Source organism: Mandrillus leucophaeus, unplaced genomic scaffold (genome assembly GCF_000951045.1).
Source record: "Mandrillus leucophaeus isolate KB7577 unplaced genomic scaffold, Mleu.le_1.0 Scaffold3, whole genome shotgun sequence".
NCBI lineage: Eukaryota > Metazoa > Chordata > Mammalia > Primates > Cercopithecidae > Mandrillus > Mandrillus leucophaeus.
Genome location: NW_012103142.1, coordinates 1,873,256 through 1,893,979, shown reverse-complemented (window position 1 = coordinate 1,893,979; position 20,724 = coordinate 1,873,256).

Below are 20,724 nucleotides of genomic sequence, written 5' to 3'. Positions count from 1 at the left end.
GGGAATTGCAAACGGCACTGCTGTTAGTACAGAGAAGGCACTTAATATTTGTTGAATTACAATTGAAGCATCCAGTGCAAAGCAGTGAGGGAAGAGAAGTGAGCCAGACTGCAAAAGTCTCAAAGACACAGTAAGTTTGGACTCAAGGCAAGCCAGGAGCCTGAAAAGGTGCTCTAGGTCAATATTTAATTTTCTGTTAGAAACAACAATCTCCTGGGGGAACCCTCACAAGGAACTGATTTCCAACTTTTTGAACTACAAACATTATGGTTTACCAACCATAACTAAAACTTATTCAGGATCAAGTGTTTTAAAGTGTACATAAGGCCGGAAGCAGCAGCTCATGCCTGTAATCCCAGCACTTTGGGAGGCCAAGGCAGGTGGATCACCTGAGGTCAGAAATTTGAGACCAGCCTGGCCAACATTGTGAAACTGTGTCTCTACTAAAAATACAAAAATTAGCCAGGCATGGTGGCGGGTGCCTGTAATCCCAGCTACTTGGGAGGCTGAGGTGAGAGAATCACTTGAACACGGGAGACGGGGTTGCAGTGAGCCAAGATGGCGCCACTGTACTACAGCCTAGGCGACAGAGCGAGACCCTGTCTCAATACAAAATTAAATTTAAAAAATAAAGTGTATATAAAGCTCAAAATGTAACAGTAACCAAAGTCACAGTCAATATGCTATAGTTACGTGGTGTTCTGTAAAAAAAAAATTTTCATGTGTGTGGTCAGCTTTTTGCTTCAACAGATCAGAAGGCAAGAGAATACTTTTAATGAGACAATACAATTCAGGAAACAGATTTAGTAGCCATCCTTAAGGAGATCTTGAGACAATGTGCTCAATGTGGTAACTTCTGATGGAACTGATCCTGAGATACCTTTTGCTGCCTTCTTTTCTGCATCATGTTCTACACAGAATGCACAGAGATGCATTAGGGATAAGCTTGGTGGCAGCCATTTTATCAGCCCCGTAGCTTCACTCCTAGCACAGTTATAAAGCTAGCATTTAATAAGCACATACCATGTGCCAGGTGCTGTTTTGAACATCTTCATTTGTATTATTTCCTTTGACCCTCACGATGACTGTATATGTAGATACTATTACCACCCCCATTTTGGAAGTGAGAAAACTCTAGCACAGAAAGTTTAAATAACTTACCACTAAGTGGAGAGCTGGCATTTGAACCTAGGCCAACTGGCTCCAGAAACCATACTCCGAACCACTACATGCACCGCTTCTCCCACATCACACCTGCCTTCAAAATGGAATCAACAATCCACATCTGCATGGAATTCTACAGCCTTTGGTTTTCAACCAGAAGGTGTTCCACACCCACAGAATCTTAAGGCCTTGGTTTCAATGATGAGTAAAGTTAGTTTCTAGAAGGAACTAGCAGGGGCTGGTCCTAGGAACACGGCAGAGAGGGTAGAACAAGGAACAGAAAACACATTTCTGGAGTGAGCCTGAGACAGAAAAAGTGAGGGGGGCTGGGTAACGCTCTTTAGGAAGAGGCTGTGTGTGTACTACCAGGTGAAAGGAGGGCAGCTGGTAACAAGAAACAGCCTCTTCCTCTCTCCAGGGATTGTACAATCCCAGAATTCTGGAAGCTGCTTATCAGGCCCCACTCTCGGCTCCTGCTCCTCCTTGGCCAGAACAGAAACATCTATAATTCCCTAAGCTGGGCAGCCGTGCTTGGAGAGGTGAGACCCATCTGGGCATAGGCCTTCGGGTCTTAGGTCCGGAGAAGAGGCCAGTGAGCATGGAGGACATTTGGAGCAGTGGCAGTCAGTTCTGTAGGGACAGGATGTCCTTTCCTCTCCACCCAGCTGGAAGGAAGCAAAGAAACTCTATTCAAACAGCTCTGTTCCCACAGCACATCATCAGATTTCAGGTTAGTTTAACAGACTGCCATTTCACTTGCACTTTAATACAGATTATCTTATAAAAATTGGTTTTATAACATCAAGTTGAATCTAGCTACACAGTGTTTACAGGAATTTTGACAAGTAATTTGGAACACTGTGGGGCAGTGGAGCTTGCTTTGACTTAAAGAGAAGAGGTCATCAACAAGGGAAGTCCCAAAAGAAAGCAATGCTGACTTCTAACTGTACCTTGAGTCAAATCTGACTCTCCACAAACTACACAGGAAGAGAGAGCCTCTCCACTTAGCCAAGAGCCTGCTGCCACCTCTCCACTGGTAGTCAGTCCTTCCACAGTGGGGAGAGAAGGAAAACTGTCAGCAGGCTGCTGGAGCTAGCTCTTCAAAGCCTTCTTCCTTCTCTCCTGGCTCTTCCCCTGCCAGAGTATGTAGGCCCCATGAGGCCTACACAGGATGCTGGGATAGGATTAGTGGTGGACCAAATAAAGGACTAGGCAGGGCTGTTTTATGTTGTCCCCAAAAGAGAGATGCCCAGGACTTGTGTGTCTAACTAAAAGGGAGAGGTCCTCCCTTAAATATCAGCCATTCTACTCTGTTACACCATGTAAGACAGGATGACCATAGGGTAGAACATTAATGGGGACAACCACATTAAGGCACATTGCTGCCGCCTTAAAGAACAAGTCACAGTGTTTGTTCATAGCAGGTGCTCAACAAATGCTGAGTGACAGACCACGATGGACTACACTAAATAAATTAAGGAAATTTCCCAAAAGTCTGTAGTCCAACAATGTGGTTATTTTTTGCCTTTATTTTTATGCAATACAATTCCCAGCTGAATTACACAGAATTACAAATCCTGCACAGATGGAACTTTGAACAATCTGAAAATTTTATTTTTAAGTTACATAGGGACAGGGTATATTTCAGAGGCAAAAGGAAGACTTTTACAAGAGACCAAATGAGGAAAAATTTCCTTAAAATGAGACATCTGGCAAACCTGATAGTTCAGTTTTCATTTGTTGATGAAAATTTCTTGGACCTATGTTCCTCTCTGAATCATTCTTCTTAAAATAGAGGCTTTATAGAGAGCATTTTGTCTAATTTTTCTTCTACGGCAGTCTCCACTGAGAACACAAAGAAAGCAGCAGTCTCAATCCAAAGTAATTTTATTTTCACATTAACGAACATTTTAACTCCAATTAGCAATGTGTTCAAAAGTATACTGTGGTTGAGACTTGGTCTCATCCTTCCATAAATCTCCATGTCCAGACTTTCCTCAGTGTGTTAACAAGTAAGATGCAGACATGGGCTGGGCGCAGTGGCTCACACCTGTAATTCCGGCACTTCAGGAGGCCGAGGCGGGTGGATCACCTGAGATCAAGAGTTCGAGACCACCCTCACCAATATGGTGAAACCCCGTCTCTACTAAAAATATAAAAATTAGCTAGGCCTGGTGGCATGTGCCTGTAGTCTCAGCTACTCGGGAGGCTGAGACAGGAGAATTGCTTGTACCCGGGAGGCAGAGGTTGTAGTGAGCCAAGATTGCACCACTGCACTCCAGCCTGGGCGACACAGCAAGACTCCATCTCCAAAAAAAGAAAAAAGATGCAGACATGAAGCCTCTTTACCTCCAAATTCTTCAGAGGCTTTTCGGTGGCTAAAAGGAAAACAGCTCTGACCTGAAACCAAATACTTTCTCTGAGAAGATGGGAATGCAGAGGACAGCTCTGCCTTAAACTAGGAGTGAACCTGAAACAAAACAGAGTGGCTCAAAGAACAAGGCTTCAAGAACATGATGGGCCACCTCAAAATGGAAGCACAGCAAGCCTTTTCTTTCACTTCATTACGACATTTTCATCAATCAAACTGAAGTAGAAGAAAGAAACCCTCTAGACATCTTGGGAATATAAAAACCCAAACTGTTACTTGTTAACCAAAAGAAAAAAAAAAAAACAAAAAAAAAAACAAAGATACTACATGCCTATAATCCCTGCCCTCTGAAAGGCAGATGCAGGAGGATCACTTGAGCCCAGGAACAGAAGACTAGCCTGGGCAGCACAGTGAGACCCCATCTCTAGAAAAAATTTAAAAATTAGTCGAGCGTAGTGGTACACACCTGTAGTCCTAGCTACTTGGGAGGCTGGGGCAGGAGGCTCACTACCCTAGGTATCAGAGCAAGACCCTGTCTCTTAAAACAACAACAACAAAAAACCTACATAGGCCTAAAGCGCTAAGATGTTGACAAATACAGACCTGTGCTTATAGGCAGCGAGTCTACACTTTTTCCTGACAGCTGCAGTACGAATTTCGGGGATTCCTCCACTCGCCAGGTATCTGAGTACTTACCAAGCCTATGGCACTAACACAGGGGCAAGGAGACACAGTGAGAAAAACAAACAGACAAGGCCTTAGCCCTGATGGGATTTATATTCTCATCAGGTAGACAGACTTCAAATGACCCCGGAAATAAATATAAGTGAGGAGCTAGCTAATACTTCCTACTTCAAACAGAAGGATCTTCTATATATATGATAGGCAAAATTCCATTTTAGAATAAAATATAACCTTATTTTATAGCTGAAAAAAATCAGATACATTAAATAATTTGCCCAAGGTCAAACAATCACCTCAGTTTGGCAAGGCCTCAAAGTCCACGTTCTTTTAAGCACAGCAGGTCAGCTCTGCCCTCTGACTGCTGCTCCCAGAAGCTCTCATGAGACCACCAGGAAGAAACAATGTTACTGCTGCCCCTGCTCCCACACACAGCCTTTGCACAGGCCTGTGTCTAATAAATACCATTTTAGGCATCCATGGTACAATGTTAATGCTCTTCTCACTTTACTCGGGGAAAATTTTCCTTCTAAGTTCTGCAGAAACTGAAAAGAGTCAATAACACAGGAAGCCCAGAGGCCTGTTTTTTAATAAAATAAACCTAAAATGGTTACTGGGCCCTGGAGGATTTCTAGGTGCACAAGAAAAGGGGCTAACACATTCCTTTAACTCTGTTTCTCCCATCCTGGCCAACTCAGTATTAGCTAAGAATTTTCAAAACTGTTTCCTTTTCACCCTTAGAAATATCTTACTCACTACCTTCCAAAACAAAAAATACATTGAACAATGTCGTCCTGAAAACACTAAATCAAATGATGATGGTAAGTGAGGAGCCAGCTAATACTTCCTACTTCAAACAGAAGGATCTTCTATATATATGATAGGCAAAATTCCGTTTTAGAATAAAATATAACCCCATTTTACAGCTGAAAAAAATCAGATACATTAAATAATTTGCCCAAGGTCAAACAATCACCTCAGTTTGGCAAGGCCTCAAAGTCCACGTTCTTTTAAGCACAGCAGGTCAGCTCTGTCGTCCTGCATAAATCATTCATTAGGGTGATTTACTAAGTGATGATTATTTTTATTGGGCAAACAATGAGTCCTTAATTAATATTGTTTAAATTCTAATGTTTTTAATGATTTTTAAAAAATAAAATAGCCCAGCGTAAGAATCATTTGTATGAATTTTTTAAATGTCTACATAAATTTCTTTGGATAGATGTCATGCTTCCTGATTGATCAATTTTAGATTCAAAAACTATTGGCCAGGCGCGGTGGCTCACACCTGTAATCCTAGCACTTTGGGAGGCCAAAGCGGGCGGATCACGAGGTCAGGAGATTGAGACCATCCTGGCTAACATGGTGAAACCTAGTCTCTACTAAAAATACAAAACAAAATTAGCTGGGCGTGGTGGCAGGCGCCTGTAGTCCCGGCTACTCGGGAGGCTGAGGCGGGAGAATGACGTTAAATCCGAGAGGTGGAGCCTGCAGTAAGCCAAGATCGCACCACTGCACTCCAACCTGGGCGACAGAGCAAGACTCCGTCTCAAATAAAAAAATAAACAAACCTATTTTATTGGCTGGGCACAGTGACTTACGCCTGTAATCCCAGCACTTCAGGAGGCTGAGGTGGGCAGATCACTTGAGGCCAGGAATTCAAGACCAGTGTGGCCAACATGGTGAAACCCCATCTCTACTAAAAATACAAAAATTAGCTGGGTGTGGGCACACGCCTATAGTTCCAGTTACATGGGAGGCTGAGGCACAAGAATCACTTAAACCAGGGAGGCGGAGGTTATGAGCCGAGATTGCACCACTGCACTCCAGCCTGGGCAACAGAGCAAAACTCTGTCTCAAAAACAACAACAACAACAACAACAACAAACCACCAACAAACTATTTTGTTTAGGCCAGGCATGGTAACTCACGCCTGTAATCACTGGAGCTCATGAGTTTGAAACCGTGTTGTCTCTACAAAAACTAAAATAATTAGCTGGGTATAGTGGCACATGCCTGTGGTCCTAGCTACTCGGGAGGCTGAGGCCGGAGGATTGCTTGAGCCAGGGAAGTCAAAGAGAACTATGATCATGCCACTGTACTCCAACCTAGGCAACCTGTCACAAACAAACAACTCTACTTTAGTTAGGCTCTCCTAACTATTGAATAGGTAGGGGTGGGGTCAAAACACTAAGGCTTCAGCTCAGTCACTACTGAAATGTGTAACCTCAAGTCTGTTCATTTCTCTGTGACTACTTATTTATATTGCCGGGTACATGAATGGCCTTTTTCAATTTTACAGGGTCGCTAGTGCTACCTGAGATTAAAGTGGTAAATGTGAAAGGTATTATTTAAAGTCAAGATATTTGATCATCTTTCTGTACCTGGCTCCTAACACAGGGCCTAACACAGAACAGAAACTCAGTAAACATTTGAAAAGAAACGATAAAGTTCCCTTTTGCACAAGCTGACGACGTTCATAAAGTACAGGAAAGGAAACTCAACCTTAAGGAACCAAATGGTGGGTCAGGTTAACCACAATAAAAATAGGCAATACACACACAGCCAGCAGAACCACAATAAATGTTCTGCATCTAACCACCAAACACAGCCCTCCATTACTGCATGCCACACAAATATGCAAAAGTCGGTCAGAAATGTCATCCAAAATCAATTTCGCTTCTCAATCCACCCAAAATGTATCATTTTCTTTTCAATGACCCTCTAACCACAGTATCAAAGTATCCCTACTAGTCACCCCTTTTTCTAACCGAAAATCGACTTTGTGGTAGAAAACTAATTCTGCAAATAAATGTCTATTAAAATCCTTACTATCTGTTAGGTGAGAAATGTTCAGTTATTTCAATCTATACAGTACTCTAAAATAAAATCTGTTGTTCATTCCTTCTCCGAGGTGAAGGGACCTCTCTCTCATCCCAACAGTGTGCTGTTCCACCTCTGGGCAGGCCACACAGTCCCAGGGTCTGGAGCTCCTACTCCCTGAAGACCCCACTGAGGTTGAGGTTGGATGACGAGAGAACAGATCCGAGGACCACCCATCCCTTCTAAAGGGCTGCTAGGGAGAAAACCTAGACTTGGTGTTTTAACATAAGGTAACCAGCAAGTGATGAGGACACAGTCTACACAGGTATCAATGCTGACAGTGATGCTAGTTACAGATGCTGGAGAACCAACAAAGAAATAAACAAGAAACTGTGAACATTTGATTTGGCCATGTAAAAATTAAAACTAATTATAGTTACTTACGTAAACTGCTTACCTAATAATCACGCAGTACAACAATGATCACACAAATCATTCAAGGTGTCAGATTATGAGTATTTGATTTAATCACAACACTGAACAGAGGTCACACACTCAGCTTTCATAAATTATAGCATGCTTGTGTATTTACAGTTTAATGCTGAAATAAACATCCCTGGATGAACAAGAACTCGTGTTATTGCAAAAGTATTAATGGTTCCTGAGCATAACCTGAAAACTAGAAGAGCAGAAACTCTCGGTGGCTCACAGCACTATTATAATGAGATTTCAAGGGCAAGAAACCTGTCTTGTAGTTTTATTACGTATGACCCTACAGTCACACTGCCATTGCTCTCCTATGCATTTGAATAAGGATTCTCTCCCCTACACAACACCATCCTTCATTCTAAACTGTCAAGGATTTATAGTAACAGGAAATCTGGAGTTGGCACAGGCAGATACTAAATTTTGGCTGGCTGGAGAGAAAAGCTTCCTTTCAGCATAAAGGGTATAATTTGGGTTTTTTAATGACCTTGTTCAGGGTGAGGACTCCAGACACTGCCAGTCACAAAGCCTGGGGAACTTGTTTTGCCTTTTCTAGAAGTTTTCAATCCTATGCACACAGTCCTTGAGCCTCATCAGGAGACATTCTCATAGCCAAGAACCAGGACTCTCAGTGTGACTGAAGAAGCCCTGGGTGGCTAAATAATACCCCTGCCAGTTTAAGGATCTCCCCACTGTTATCCTGTGCACAAGGAAGGAGATTATTACAGCAGAACACAGGCCAAAGCAAAAACAGGGTTACCTTTAAGCTTGATAAAATCCTTTGAATTTAAACTATAGTCCATTTCACGAAAAGTACCAATTTGGCTTTCTGCACACATGTTGGTAAATAAATAACTACATAAATCCTGAAAGGAGTAGGAAGGGCCTGTCTTTTCTTCTTTCCGTATCACTAATTCCCATTCAGTTCAAAGGTTCACAAGTCTTTGCTGTGGAAACAAAAACAACCATTTGGAGACTTAGCTTTCACCATGAGAAACAACAGACTAAACCAAAAGACTGATTTATCTGCCTCCTTAAACTAGTTGCCATACCACTCCAGGTCTCCATCTACAAACTCCTGTGCACACCAAAATAAGTAATGGGGCTGTTCTAAAATGAATACTACCCTTCTATCAGAGAGGGAAAAAAATGTTTCATTTCAGTTATCCTTCATAAAACTCCAGTCCTTCCACAAAACCCCACTCTCCCATTTTATGTTGTAATATCCTATTCATTCATTCTTTCCTTCTTTCTTTTTTTTTTTTTTTTTTTTTTTGAGATGGAGTTTCACTCTGTCACCCAGGCTGGAGTGCAGTGGTGCAATCTCGGCTCACTGCAACCTCTGCCTCCCGAATTCAAGTGATTTTCCTGCCTCAGCCTCCTGCGTAGTTGGTACTAAAGGTGCCCACCACCATGCCCAGGTAATTTTTTTTGTATTTTTAGTAGAGACGAGGTTTTACCACGTTGGCCTGGCTGGTCTTGAACTCCTGACCTCAGGTGATCTGCCCACCTCAGCCTCCAAAAGTGTTGGGATTACAGGCCTGAGCCACCACACCCAGCCCATTCATTCTTTTTTGAGGCAGAGTCTAGCTATGTTGCCCAGGCTGGAGTATAGTAGTGGTATGATCACAGCTCACTGCGGCCTCGACCTCCCAGGCTCAAATGATCCTCGCACCTCAGTCTCCTGAGTAGCTAGGACTACGGGCACCATCACCTCTGGCTAATTTTTTTAATTTTTTTTGTAGAGACAAGGTCTCCCTGTGTTGCCTAGGGTGGTCTTAAACTCCTGAACTCAAGCAATCCTCTCGCCTCAGCCTCCCAAAGTGCTGGGATTACAGGGCACGAGCCACTACGCCCAGCCTGTAATATCCTATTTAGACGCAAAGTCATAGGCGAGATCACCCACTCAACTAAAATCAACAGTCACCAAGTCCTGTTCATTCCTCCTGAATATTTCAAATTTAGCTTCCTCTTCATACTCACTGGAACTGCCTTCTTTCAGGCCCTAATCATTTTGTACTCCTAGTTAACCTCAACTCCTTTGATCCATCTTCCAAAAATCTGAAGTCATCTTCCTAAATTGCAAATCCATAATTACTGTCAATGTAAAATCCAACTCCTTTACATGGGCATCTCACCTCTGCTAATACCCCATCTAATCTCTTCCTACCCCACAGAACCCCTCTCCCTCCTACGTATCAGGCAGTCACCTGCAGTTGTCTCAATGCACCATGCTTCCAGACACCCATTCTTTGCACACACTGTACACTCTCTCCAGCTTAAAATAACTCTCACTTTTCCTCTTCTTTGTCTGTACAAGTCCTATTAGCTCTAATACTCCACCCAGACCTCACCCCTTCAGGGAGGAACATTTCCCCAGCCCTGCCCCTTGTTTCCTCTCTGATGCTCCAGCATCCCTCTGTTTCAGAGCACTCATCACATTATTCTCTATCTCCCCCATCAGAAGATCACAAGGCGGGATTGAGACTTCTTTTCTCTATATAACTTCATTGGCCAGCATGTGATCTTGCACAAACAAGGCACTCATTCAATGAAGAAACTGCCATTATCCTTTGGTTCTAAATCAACTGAATTCCTTCTGCTTCCCAAGAGAATTATGTTAAAAGCTCTTGACCATTTAAACACACTTAGAAATGAGAACTGGGTGTTAACTGATGTTCTTTGATCATGTAAACTACTGGCAAGGGTAAGATGACTTTTCATTAATGATAATGATAATCATTATGGCAAATGTCAGTTGAAGACACAGAGCATGGCGCAATGGAAAAAAACACTGACTTCGGCATCAATGACATGCGATTGAGTTTAGATAAGTTACATAAGCCCAGGTCTCTGTTTTAAGGGAGAATTTATTTAAGTCTGGGAATGTGTCTAGTGTAGCACCTGGCACATGCAGACCCTCCCCTGCTCCCACTCCACTGCTCTGCATGGGGCCACATTGTTATTGCAAAGGGTCAGCAAATGCATTCGTACACCAAGCACCAGCAGTAGGCAGAATAAATGTCTCAGAATAATATATTATGATGTCCCTAAGGTACAGAGAAGCTACTATATTTAATAAAACACAAGTTTATTTCAGAGAGTTACCGAGTTCATAATCATTCTGTCACAACGTATTTTCTCAATCAACAAACACTCAAAGTATAACTACAATCCTGCTGAAACTGAAACAATTTTTTTTATTGTTTGAATTGTCTCTCTCAGGCTTAGAAATAAAGCACCTAGAGATAAAGTGGCCTGGAGACAAGGTCCTAGACTCTATCAAGCCAGCATCCAATCCCATGATGATTCAGTACCTTACCAACCTCACCTCCACTGACTCCTGCTGGATGGCTGCTTACTCACTGCTGGGCAAACAGGTCTTTCTTATTCTAGCTTCTCTACCTCTGCCCCTAGCTGTTCCCTGCCCTCCTCTACATCAGTCTTCTATCAACTATCTGAATCTCTGGCTTTCTTGAAAGGCAGGGCCCCACTTCCTAGGGGTATAAGTAATCTAGGAGAGGGTTCTCCATACCACCCTACTCCATTACCATCGCCTCTTCCTCCAAACTCCTCCAGCACTATTTACATCCCTGGCTCAATGGCTGAATAACTAAAAGGAGGCTTTCTCTGTATAAATATTAATATTAGCAGCTGTCATTACTACATTCCAGCCACTGTTCTCTTTTTTCCTTTTAAAATAGGGTCTTGCTATGTTGCCCAGGTGAGTCTTGAACTTCGGGCTCAAGCAATCCTCCCAACTCAGCCTCCCAAAGTGCTGGGATTACAGGTGTGAGCCACCATGCCTGGCTTGCCACTACCCTAAGTACTTCACATGAATTACCTCATTTAATCATTACACAACTTTATATGAGAAGTTCTATTATTATAGATGAAGGAACTAAGGCAAAGCAATTAAGAAAGCTATCTACACCTCCCAACTGGTAGGTGGCAGAGGTAAGATATGAACCCAGGCAACTTGACTTCAGAGCCTCTATCAAATAGGCCCTTTGCTTACTTTTTATTTTGAAATAATATTAGGCTTTCAGAAGAGTTGCAAAGATAGCACAGAGCCCCGTATCCCCTTCACCCAGCTTCCCCTTATGCTAACCTTTTACAGAACCATGGTAAAGCTGACCCTTAAACAATGTAGGTTGGAACTGTTTGGGTCCACTTATATGCAGATTTTTTCCAACCAAATGCAGATAAAAAATATGGCGTTTGTGGGATTCAAAACTTGTGTGTGTGGAGGTCTGACTTTTCACATACTTGGGTTTCTCACAGCTGACCTCAGGACTTGAGTATATAAGGATTCTGTTATACATGGGGGTCCTGGAACCAGTCCCTCACATGTACCCAGGGATGACCGTACAATGATCAAAACTTAAGAAATTAACACTGATAGCCATCCCATTACTGGGTATATACCCAAAGGATTATAAATCATGCTGCTATAAAGACACATGCACTCGTATGTTTATTGTGGCACTATTCACAATAGCAAAGACTTGGAACCAACCCAAATGTCCATCAATGATAGACTGGATTAAGAAAATGTGGCACATACACACCATGGAATACTATGCAGCCATAAAAAAGGATGAGTTCGTGTCCTTTGTAGGGACATGGATGCAGCTGGAAACCATCATTCTCAGCAAACTACTGCAAGAACAGAAAACCCAACACCGCATGTTCTCACTCATAGGTGGGAATTGAACAATGAGATCACTTGGACACAGGAAGGGGAACATCACACACCGGGGCCTGTTGTGGGGTCGGGGGAGGGGGAGGGATAGCATTAGGAGATATACCTAATGTAAATGATGAGTTAATGGGTGCAGCACACTAACATGGCACATGTATACATATGTAACAAACCTGCACATTGTGCACATGTACCCTAGAACTTAAAGTATAATACAAAATTAAAATAATAATAATAATAAAGTTACCACTGTTCTCTATCCATATTCTATTATTTGGAAGCCAGTTTCTAAGTGTAGCCCACCCTCAAAAAAGGAAGAGAATTAAATTTCATCTCCTAGAGAAAGGACTACCAAAGAACAAGTGGACATCGGTTGAAACCGCCATAGTAATTAATAAATATTTTGGGGAAGATACTTTGAAGCCATGCAAATATTGTTTCTCCTTCAACTTTCACCCACCAATTTTATTCTTCACTGGTAGATCCTGCCTGCAGCAATTATTACTATGGTATGCTAATGGTGATTTTCTATTCCCCTCATTATTCCTACATTTATAATTGGAATTATTTTGTAAGAAAGACCTATCTGTTCTCCCCCACTTATTTTTTCAGTCATTGATAGTGTAAACTCACAGATAACCAAGCCAATTTCTTAAGGGAGTTGTCAAGTTTTGTGTTCCTAAGTTATCTGCTACAGTGGTATGCACAACATACAGTAATTAGGCACTAATTAGTATTTGCTGATGAAAGTTTCATGGCAGAGAGAGCAACCTCCCACTCACACACTCCCATGGATGAAGGGAGAAGAGAGACCTCCTTCTCTTACTGACCTTCCGGACCAGCCATGTAAAAGGTCTCGCACAGCTCCTGGCACACAGTCAGAGGACAGTAAGCAGTCGTTCCTTTCCCCAGTCTAACTCTGCAGATGCTTTAAGACACGCCGAGGCACCTTTCCTTGGACCTCTGCCAGGAAACGCTAAAACCACTGCCCCCTGCCACCCATTTTTTAATGGTAAGAAAACTGAGCTACAGGAAGAGTAAAAAATATTCCCAAGAACATACAGCTAGATGGTGGTTGAGGTGGGATTAGGTGGAAGATCCCCGAGGGGCACTGCTCACTCATGCCCTTCCCCAGAGCCAGTGTGCACTCTAAGAGGGAGAAAAGTTCCTGGAGACAATCTTTCCTGCGTACTGTGTTTTTCTGTCTAGCCATGTCCTCCTCCCTTCAGAGTTGAAGCACAGAGAGACTAGAGGATAAAACTAAGAGAAATGGATACTTTCCAGACCCCAGGGATCCAGACAGACTTTAACCAAGCTAAAATCCTATAACAAGAACAGACTTAAGGCTTAACTCAACTTAAGGATTTCGTTCAGGTATTTACACATCAAACAGAAGGCTAAAATAAAAATCAATGAAAGTGGGAGAGACAAGATTTTGCTCTACTCAAACCCTGACTGCCACACGAAACCAAAGACCAATCAAAGAGGTGAAAACAACGTTATTCACAAGCAAAACAATAACAAAAAGCAGTCAGTTAAGCTCTCTCTTAACTTTTGCTTCTTCATCTGTAAAATGGAAATAACAGTAATTATCTTGCAAGCAGGTTGAGCAAATACATGTACATAAAGTCCTTGGCACAGACAGAGCAAAGTATTAAGTGCTCAAGAAGTGAAACCATCCCACCCATCCCAAATACACACACACACACACACACCCCCACAATACTGCCGGTAGCAATACCTCTGAGCTACTGAGTTACTGACTTCAAATACTACAGCATGGGCTGGATTTTGCATTGAAGTTTGATCATGGCTGCAGGGCAACCTGAAGAAGCAAGAATCAGGCGGCTGGCCCCACTGAGGACAAAAGTCAATGCACAGACTCCATCAGGCTGGATCAGAGGAAGAGTGACGAGCATGATGTGGTAAGTGTCAAAATCTCACAAGGCCCAGTTCCTGGTAATGAGGAAACCTAATGCCAGCCAGATTCATCATGTGATGACTCCAATAACCTCATTAAGTCATCATCCACAGAAAATCAGATGTTGGCCAGGCACAGTGGCTCACGCCTATAATCCCAGAACTTTGGGAGGCTGAGATGGGCAGATCACTCGAGGCTAGGAGTTCAAGACCAGCCTGGCCAACATGGCGAAACCCTGTCTCTACTAAAAGTACAAAAATTAGCCGAGTGTGGTGGCACACACCTGTAATCCCAGCTACTCAGGAGGCTGAGGCAAAAGAATTGCTTGAACCTGAGAAGCGAAGGTTGCAGTGAGCTGAGCTCATGCCACTCCAATCCAGCCTGGTGACAGAGCAAGACTCTGTCGAAAGAAAAAAAAAGGAAAAAAAGAAAAGAAAGGAAAAGAAAATCAAAATCAGGTGTTACCTTGAGCAACACGAAGTGCAAAACATATATATATTTTTTTGTTTGTTTGTTTTTTGAGACGGAGTCTCGCTCTGTCACCAGGCTGGAGTGCAGTGGCGAGATATTGGCTCACTGTAACCTGTGCCTTCCAGGTTCAAGCAATTCTCCTACCTCAGCCTCCCAAGTAGCTGGTACTACAGGTGCGCGCCACGACACCCAGCTAATTTTTGTATTTTTAGTAGAGACAGGGTTTTGCCATGTTGGCCAGGATGGTCTCAATCTCTTGACCTTGTGATCCACCTGCCTCGGCCTCCCAAAGTGCTGGGATTACAGGCGTGAGTCACCATGACCAGCGCACAATTTTTTTTTTTTTAATTATAGGAAAGGCAATCTTAGTGGTTATTCGTTATTACATAATACAGTTAGCCCTTGATATCGATGGGTTCTAGATCTGTGAATTCAACAACCATGGACAAAAAATATTTGGAAAACAAATGGATGGCTGCATCTGTATAAACATATACAGGCTTTTTGTCTCATTATTCCCTAAAAAATACATTTTAATAACTACTTACATAGCATTTACACTGTATTTAGGGATCATAATTAAACTGGGGATGATTTAAAGTATACGAGAGAATAAGCACAGGTTATACACAAATACTATGCCATCTTATATAAGAGACTTGAGCTGGAATTTTGGTATCTTCGAGAGCTCCTAGAATCAATCCCCTCATGGAGACTGACGGACGACTGTATTCATATTTTTTTAAAAGACCCAGATTTGTGGCCCAAACTCACAGCTGATTCAATCCATCAGAAAATGTTTTTCAGCCACTGCTGTAATCCCAGCACCTTGGGAGGCCAAGGCAGGAAGACTGCTTGAGGCCAAGGGTTCAAGGCTACAGTGAGCTATGATCGTGCCATTGCATTCCAGCCTAGGCAACAAAGCAAGACCCCATCTCTATAAAAAATTTAAACATTAGGCAGACGGGTTGGGCACGGTGGCTCATGCCTGTAATCACAGCACTTTGGGAGGCCGAGGAAGGTGGCTCACGAGGTCAGGAAATCGAGACCATCCTGGCCAACATGGTGAAACCCCGTCTCTACTAAAATACAAAAAAAAAAAAAAATTAGCCAGGCATGATGGTGCGTGCCTGTAGTCCCAGCTATTCGGGAGGCTGAGGCAGGGGAATCGCTTGAACCCGGTAGGTGGAGGCCCCTGTGAGCCAAGATCACGCCACTGCAGTCCAACCTGGCAACAGAATGAGACTCCATCTCAATTTAAAAAAAAAAAAAAAAAATTAGGCAAACTTGGTGGTGCATGCCTGTAGTCCTATTACTCAAAAGACTGAGTGAGGTTGGAGAATAGCTTGAGCTACAATCCCACCACTGCACTTCAGCCTGGGCAACATAGCAAGATCCTCTCTTGGGGAAAAAAAAAAGTTTTTCTACATGATGATTTGCCTGTTAAACAGATACAGGTTTATGGGCAAATTGGTGCAGTAGAATGACAACCAAACCCCACAACAAGCCAATTTGAAAGTACCAATATTAGGATAAAAAACACAGAAAAGAGAAGTTACAGGAAATGAGTTTTATGGATTACAGTGGGAATGCCCCACACATACATCCAAAAAATCTTGGGTTTAGCTTCTACTATATCATTCTGCTAGTACTAGTAGCATTATACCAAACTTATAATTTGGTAAATACATTCCTCTCAGCAAACACAGATATTTTTAAGTGACTGTGAAATTTCGCCCAAAAGAATCAGGTCTTCATAAATATCTGTCAATTGAATGAGAAGACGCTAGGGTACCTGGACTGCTATTTTCATCAGTTTTCTTTGTAAATGAACCATAAAGTTTACAAAAGAGCATATGTTAAAGAGAAAGGTAACTGGAAATGATGGTAACTGAAGACAATAACAAGTCAAGTCTAACATCATAATGGATAAGGAAAAGGCATCTTTTTTTTTGTTTGTTTTTTTGAGATAGAGTCTTGCTCTGTCACCCGGGCTGGAGTACAATGGCGTGATCTCGGCTTACTGCAACCTCCGCCCCAGCCTCCCAGGTAGCTGGGGTTACAGCCACAGTCCCCAGCCTGGAAAAGACATCTTTTAAAAAGACAGCTCTATCAATTTGGTTGACAAAACATAACTAGTAAAAGCACTGGACCTGATTTTTTATACACTCCTTCTTTTAAAAAGAAAAACTTAGGCCAAGTGCGGCGGCTCATGCCTGTAATCCCAGCACTCTGGGAGGCCGAGGAGGGCGGATCATCTGCAGTCGGGAGTTCCAAACCAGCCTGACCAACACGGAGAAACCCCATCTCTACTAAAAATACAAAATTAGCCGAGAATGGTGGTGCATGCCTGTAATCCCGGCTACTCAGGAGGCTGAGGCGGGAGAATCACTTAAACCCGGGAGGTGGAGGTTGCGGAGAGCCGAGATCACACATTGCACTCCAGCTTGGGCAACAAGAGCAAAACTCTGTCTCAAAAAGAAATAAAAAAGAAAAACTTAAACCTTAAAATGAAGCATTAAGCCCTGGATCATTTACTTGAAAAGTCTTTTGAAACTCTGCTCTGGGTCTGCTAAAGATGGCAAGAGAGACTGCTGATGAGTGACTAGCAAGAAAACTATTCTCCAGCTGAGTCTTAAACACACAATTATGGAGATAGCGATAGATTAAAAAGTAACAAATGTGGAATCTCTGCCAATTTCAATATCTAAAGTATTTTCATTTGTAGGTAAAAAGTAATAGGCCTATTCTATCACTGTTAGGTATACAGGACCCATAGGTATTTTCAGAGCTACTTAGCTAGAATACTACCTTTTCCTTATACTTCCACCACTGGGGACGCAGACATCTTTTTGGTAGCCATGATTCCACATAAAATAGGACCCTTAAAGGCCTTGCAAACAGAACACCTCAATCCTGTCCGGGCGTGTTGGCTCACGCCTGTAATCCCAACACTTTGGGAGGCCAAGGTGGGCAGATCTCTTAAGCCCAGAAATTCGAGACCAGCCTGGGAAACATGGCAAGACTCCGTCTCTACAAAAAATACAAAAATTAACTGGGCATGATGTTATGAGCCTGCAGTCACAGCTACTCAGGAGACCGAGGTGGGAGGATTGCTTGAGCCCAGGAGGCTGAAGTTACAACAACCTGTGACTGCATCACTGTGTTCCAGCCTGAGTGACAGAGTGAGACCCCATCTCAGAAAACAAACAACCACAAAAAAAACACCTCATCCCAGTTTTAGGCCAGTCATTTAAACACTATAAAATCATCAGTAAAATGGGCACTAATACTTGTATTGAAGGATTGTGAAGATTAAAGTACCAAGGATTATAGAAAGTAATATTTCCCATCCCATAATCCTAGGCTTCAAGATAGCATCGACAATCATTTGAACCAGCCAGATAATACTGTCTGAAAATCATTTTATGGGCAAACTAATTATTATTTGAGAATGCAAGTTTTGGTTGTTAATCACTAATGAGGGAGGGAATTGTTTAAAAAAACAAGTAGAGTTGGAAATAACTTCAAATACACAGGCTTTTGGTTTCTTGCCAATTGTTTAGATTCACTTCCCTTGTACAAACTTTGGCCCTGGTAGTCTATCTGGCAGTTTATGTAGCTTATGGGTCCAAAACTAATTTTTATCATTCTGAACTGGTTGTGGGGGACATGGGGACCACTTACATTTTCTCACAGGTAAAATTCATGAACACATGCACCTACATGAGATGAGAATTTTCTAGAAGTCTGAAAAAGCAATATGGGAGCTGCAGGGAAGTCCCCCACATTATCTAAACTAATATATTATTTGGCATAGACGTAAAGGCATTCTCCTTATCTAACTTTCCTGTATTCCAGGGAATTTGCCAATTAAAAAAAAAAATGAGCCTACCTCACTTTATGTAGTCAAAGTCTTCCCAAAGGACTTTGTGTTACATTCTTGGGTAAAAGGAAGAAGTCCCAGTTGCATAATAACCAAGAGCAAAGACTCTGGGGCCTGTCTGACTGGGTTCAAAACTGAGCTCTAACTTTTACTAGCTTACTGCACCTTGGCAAGCTACTTCATCTCTTTGTGCTTTAGTTTCCTCACCAGTGAAATGGCAATACTACTAGTGCCTTCCTCAAACAGTTGTTATGGCCGGGTGCGGTGGCTCATGCTTATAATTCTAACACTTCGGGAGGCTGAAGCAGGAGGATCGCTTGAGCTCCAGAATTTGAGACCAACCTGGACAATACAGTGAGATCTCATCTCTATTTTTCTTATTAAAAAAAAAAAAGTTGTTATGAAGACAAAATGATTTAATATTTGTAAAGTGCTTAGAAGGGTATAGCATGAAGTAAGTGGTATAAAAGCAACCATTAAACTTAAATAAATCCCTAATTAATCTTCCAGTAAAATTTTATCTAAGCATATAGTAAGTGGTGGCTTAAGTCTCATCCAAAGAGACTGATTCTCCAAGTGGCCAAATGTAGTGCTTTATAAGCAAAAGTTTTGGAATCACAGAGATGCCAGGCTCTGCACTCCTCTGTGTGGCCCTGGCTTGTCACTTTAACCTCTCTCTTAACTTTTGCTTCTTCTTCTGTAAAATGGAAATAACAACAATTGTCTTGCAGGCATGTTGTGAAGATAAACTGAGCAAATACATGTACGTAAAGTCCTTGGCACAGACAGAGCAAAGTATTAAGTGCTTAAGAAACGAAACCATCCCACCCATCCCAAATACACACACACACACACACACACACACACACACACACACCCCCACAATACTGCCGGTAGCAATACCTCTGAGCTACTGAGTTACTGACTTCAAATACTACAGCATGGGCTGGATTTTGCATTGAAGTTTGATCATGGCTGCAGGGCAACCTGAAGAAGCAAGAATCAGGCGGCTGGCCCCACTGAGGACAAAAGTCAATGCACAGACTCCATCAGGCTGGATCAGAGGAAGAGTGGTGAGCATGATGTGGATAGTTATGAGCAAAGCCAGGACTGGGGCTCTTCCCCAGGCACAGCTAAGAGTTAAAGATCTAAAAACCACATCAGAAAGTCTGAGAACCTTTCAGACACTCAGGTAAACAGCCCTGAACTGATCAGTTTTGTAATCTTTTCTGGCCATTAGTCTTTTTGTAAATAGGTCTCAATTATAATTTAAAAGAAAAAATAAATTTGCGACCAGACTGGGCAACAGAGCAAGACCTCATCTCTACTTTACAAAATAACAAAGCTTTTTTTCTAATTACCTTTTTTTTTTTTTAATAATAGAAACTGGGTCTCACTATGTTGCTCAGGCTGCTGTCAAACTCCTGGGCTCAAGTGATCCTCCGGCCTCAACCTCCCAAAGTGCTGGGATTATAGGTGTTAGCCACCATGCCAGGCCATAAAGCTGTTTTTATTTTATTCTGCTTGGAGCATATTGCTCTATGCATTTGTATTATTAATGGCCCTCTTCTAAACATTTGGTCTCTGAAAAAGAACCAGTAAAGCCCTAAGTTAACCATTAAAAGTCCTGGGCTTGCATAAAGTTTACTTTCTGAATATAAGTAGTATTTAGCAACCATAAATCAGTACATTACTTCCCAGTCAGAAGGACCCAGGAGATGTAAGGGGCCTCAGAATTATTATGAGTCCTCAAATTCAACAATATGTATGTTTCTTGTTGTTGATTTTGAGGTGTAATTTGAATATTCAGCTGTTGATTTCTGCAACGGCTGAATATTGAAACTACACCTACCATTCTACTGAATATATCAAATGTTATAAGCAGAATGTACACACTAACTTATCCCCATGCGTGTTCATCACAGAGCTGTTCTAATAGCAGAAAACGAAAAACAAACTCATGTTCCATGTCAGGAAAGGGGTTAAATTAATTACAATTCATACACATCACGGATATCACATCCATTTAAAATGTGAGCAATCTGAGATTGTGAAAGGTTAAAGCAACTTGTCCAAGGTCAAGATACTCCTGTCTCTTATACACATCTAGATGTGTACACGCCCACAATACTGCCGGTAGCAATACCTCTGAGCTACTGAGTTACTGACTTCAAATACTACAGCATGGGCTGGATTTTGCATTGAAGTTTGATCAT